This window comes from Arachis duranensis, chromosome 4 (genome assembly GCF_000817695.3).
Source record: "Arachis duranensis cultivar V14167 chromosome 4, aradu.V14167.gnm2.J7QH, whole genome shotgun sequence".
Taxonomy (NCBI): Eukaryota; Viridiplantae; Streptophyta; class Magnoliopsida; order Fabales; family Fabaceae; genus Arachis; species Arachis duranensis.
The window spans coordinates 24,002,612-24,007,210 of NC_029775.3; the positions used below are offsets into that span (position 1 = coordinate 24,002,612).

The following is a 4,599-nucleotide window of genomic DNA, read 5'->3' on the forward strand; positions in this document are numbered from 1 at the left end:
AGGCATTTCTTGGTGTCAAACTTCAGGTTATGACGTGTTTTGGGCGTTCAACTCCGGATCATGACGTTTTTCTGGCGTTTAACTCCAGACAGCAGCTTGAACTTGGCGTTCAATGCCAAGTTACGTCGTCATTATTCAAATAAAGTATGGACTATTATATATTGCTGGAAAGCCCTGGATGTCTACTTTCCAACGCCGTTGAGAGCGCGCCAATTGGAGTTCTGTAGCTCCAGAAAATCCATTTCGAGTGCAGGGAGGTCAGATTCCAACAGCATCAGCAGTCCTTTTGTCAGCCTTCTTCAGAGTTTTGCTCAAATCCCTCAATTTCAGTCAGAATTTACCTGAAATCACAGAAAAACACACAAACTCATAGTAAAGTCCAGAAATGTGAATTTAACATAAAAACTAATGAAAACGTCCCTAAAAGTAGCTCAAACTTACTAAAAACTATATAAAAACAATGCCAAAAAGCGTATAAATTATCCGCTCATCAATTGACATCTATAGGAACTTAGAATTTCAGATAGTGTTATTGATTCTCCTAGTTAAGTTTGTTGATTCTTGAACACAGCTACTATTATGAGTCTTGGCCGTGGCCCTAAGCATTTTATTTTCCAGTATTACCACCAGATACATAAATGCCACAGACACATGACTGGGTGAACCTTTTCAGATTGTGACTCAGCTTTGCTAAAGTCCCCAGTTAGAGGTGTCCAGAGTTCTTAAGCACACTCTTTTTGCTTTCGATCATGACTTTTAACCACTCAGTCTCAAGCTTTTCACTTGGACCTGCATGCCACAAGCACATGGTTAGGGACATCTTGATTTAGCCGCTTAGGCCTGGATTTTATTTCCTTTGGCCCTCCTATCCATTGATGCTCAAAGCCTTGGATCCTTTTTACCCTTGCCTTTTGGTTTTAAGGGCGATTGGCTTTTTTTTGCTTGCTTTTTCTTTTTCTAACACATTTTTTTCGCCATTTTTTTAAGTCGCAAGCTTTTGCTATTCACTGCTTTTTCTTGCTTCAAGAATAAAATTCATGATTTTTCAGATCATCAATAACATTTCTCTTTTTCATCATTCTTTCAAGAGCCAACAATAGATCATCAATAACATTTCTCTTATTCATCATTCTTTCAAGAGCCAATAATTTTAACATTCATAAACAACAAGATAAAAAATATGCACTGTTTAAGCATTCATTCAGAAAACAAAAAGTATTGTCACCACATCAATATAATTAAATTAAATTCAAGGACAATTTCAAAATTCATGTACTTCTTGTTCTTTTGAATTAAAAACATTTTTCATTTAAGAGAGGTGAAGGATTTATGGAATTTATTCATAGCTTTAAGACATAGTTACTAACTACTAATGATCATGAAGTAGAGACACAAAACATAGATAAATATATAACATAAAAACCGAAAAGCAGAGAAAATAAGAACAAGGAATGAGTCCACCTTAGTGAGGGTGGCACCTTCTTGAAGGACCAATGGTACTCTTTGAGCTCCTCTATGTTTCTTCCTTGCTTCTGTTGCATGATCCCTAGTGATTTTGGTGCTCCTATCCTTAGTTTCTCCCAATAATTATATGGAGGAAAATTTATCCCCTGAGGTATCTCAGAGATCTCTTGATTTGCAGTCAAATTTTCTACCACTGAGCTATAGACCCTTTAGATGAATCTCTCCATCTCTTATGACTCGGAGGTGGAAGCTTTTGTCTTCTCTTTCCTCTTTTTAGAGGTTTCTCTGGCCTTAGGTGCCATCAATGGTTATGGAAAAACAAAAAGCTATGCTTTTACCACACCAAACTTAAAATGTTGCTTGCCCTCGAGCAAAAGAAGAAAGAATGGAAGAAGATATAGAGGAGAGGGAGAGATGTCTATGTTTTGGCCATATGGGTGGGATTGGGTGGGGAAGAGATGGATGGATGTGAGTGGTGAAGGGGTGATGGGGAAGAGAGATTGAGGTGATTGGTGATGAAGAGAGAAGGTGAGTTGAGGTGGATGGAGATCCTGTGGGGTCCACAGATCCTGAGGTAATCCTGTGGGGTCCACAGATCCTGGGGTGTCAAGAATTTACATCCCTGCACCCATTAGGCATGTATAATGCCTTAGCATACAATTCTGGCGTTTAAACGCCGAAGTGATGCATGTTCTGGGCGTTCAACGCCCATGTGCAGCATGTTTCTGGCGTTGAAAGCCAGTTCCATGCTGGTTTCTGGCGTTCAGTGCCAGCTCTCCTCAGGGTGCATTCCTGGCGTTTGAACGCCGGGATGTTGCTTGTTTCTGGCTTTCAGCGCCAGATCCATGCTCTGTTATGGCGTTGAACGCCAGCCAAATGCTCCTTACTGGTGTTTAAACGCCAGTAAGTCCTTCCTCCAGGGTGTATTTTTCTTCTGCTATTTTTGTCTATTTTTAATTTTAATATTTTTTTTCGTGACTCCACATGATCATGAACCTAATAAAACATAAAAGAACAATAAAATAAAATAAGATTAGATAAATAAAAATTGGGTTACCTCCCAATAAGCGCTTCCAACAAGCGCTCTTTTAATGTCATTAGCTTGACAGTGGGCTCTCATGGAGCCTCACAGGTGATCAGGTCAATGTTGTATAGTCCCATCACCAAACTTAGAGTTTGGTTGTGGCCTCCCAACACCAAACTTAGAGTTTGACTGTGGGGGCTCTGTTTGACTCTATACTGAGAGAAGCTCTGCATGCTTACTCTCCCTTGTTATAGAAGGATGGCTGTGTGCCTTAAACACAAGGTAGTCCCCATTCAATTGAAGGACTAATTCTTCTCTGTTAACATCTATCACAGCTTCTGTTGTGGCTAGGAAAGGTCTTCTAAGGATGATGCATTCATCCTCCTCCTTTCTGGTGTCTAAAATTATGAAATCAACAGCGATGTAAAGGCCTTTAACCTTTACTAACACGTCCTCTACTAATCCATAAGCTTGTCTTACTGACTTGTCTGCCAATTGTAATGAGAATAAGGCAGGCTGTACCTCAATGATTCCCAGCTTTTCCATTACAAAGAGTGGCATAAGATTTATGCCTGACCCTAGGTCACACAAAGCTTTTTCAAAGGTCATGGTGCCTATGGTATAGGGTATTAAGAATTTCCCAGGATCTTGTTTCTTTTGAGGTAAAGTTTGCTGAACCCATGTATCAAGTTCACTAATGAGCAAAGGAGGTTCACCTTCCCAAGTCTCATTGCCAAATAACTTGGCATTCATCTTCATGATGGCTCCTAGATGTTGAGCAACTTGCTCTCCAGTTACATCTTCATCCTCTTCAGAGGAAGAATAATCTTCAGAGCTCATGAATGGCAAAAGGAGATTTAATGGAATCTCTATGGTCTCTATATGAGCCTCAGATTCCTTTGAATCCTCAATAGGGAACTCCTTCCTGCTTGAGAGACGTCCCATGAGATCTTCCTCATTGGGATTTGCGTCCTCTCCCTCCTCCTTGCATTTGGCCATATTGATTATATCAATGGCCTTGCACTCTCTTTTTGGATTTTTTTCAGTATTGCTTGGGAGAGTACTAGGAGGGGTTTCAGTGATTTTCTTACTCAGCTGGCCCACTTGTGCCTCCAAATTTCTGATGGAGGACCTTGTTTCACTCATGAAACTTAAAGTGGCCTTAGACAGATCAGAGACTATATTTGCTAAATTAGAGGAGCTCTTCTTAGAATTCTCTATCTGTTGCTGAGAAGATGATGGAAAAGGCTTGCTATTGCTAAACCTATTTCTTCCACCATTATTAAAGCCTTATTGAGGCTTTTGTTGATCCTTTCATGAGAAATTTGGATGATTTCTCCATGATGAATTATAGGTGTTTCCATAAGGTTCACTCATGCAATTAACCTTTGCCATTGCAGGGTTTTCAGGATCATAAGCTTCTTCTGAAGCTGTCTCTTTAGTACTGTTGGATGCATTTTGTCATCCATTCAGACTTTGAAAAATCATGTTGACTTGCTAAGTCAACACTTTGTTCTGAGCCAATATGGCATTCAGAGCATCAATTTCATGAACTCCCTTCTTCTGAGGCGTCCCACTATTCACGGAATTTCTCTCAGAAGTGTACATGAATTGGTTATTTGCAACCATGTCAATAAGTTCTTGAGCTTCTGCAGGCGTTTTCTTTAGGTGAATGGATCCACCTGCAGAATGGTCCAATGATATCTTGGAAAACTCAGATAGACCATAATAGAATATATCTAATATGGTCCATTCTGAAAACATGTCAGAAGGACACTTTTTGGTCATCTGCTTGTATCTTTCCCAAGCTTCATAGAGGGATTCACCATCTTTTTGCTTGAAGGTCTGAACATCCACTCTAAGCTTGCTTAACTTTTGAGGAGGAAATAATTTATCCAAGAAGGCCGTGACCAGCTTATCCCAGGAGTCTAGGCTATCTTTAGGTTATGAGTCCAACCATGTTCTAGCTCTGTCTCTTACAGCAAAAGGAAAAAGCATGAGCCTGTAGACTTCAGGATCTACTCCATTTGTCTTGACAGTCTCACAAATCTATAAGAACTCAGTTAAAAACTGATAAGGATCTTCAGATGGAAGTCCATGAAACTTGCAGT

At 39.9% G+C, this 4,599-nt stretch overlaps 1 non-coding gene across 1 annotated transcript; it reads left to right on the top strand.

Moving 5' to 3' along the window:
- The first annotated feature begins 4,250 nt into the window (after positions 1 to 4,250).
- On the top strand, positions 4,251 to 4,354 carry LOC127746834 (small nucleolar RNA R71). Its single transcript, XR_008008646.1, has one exon. It is a non-coding gene; the product is annotated as a small nucleolar RNA R71 (small nucleolar RNA).
- Positions 4,355 to 4,599: the final 245 nt, after the last annotated feature.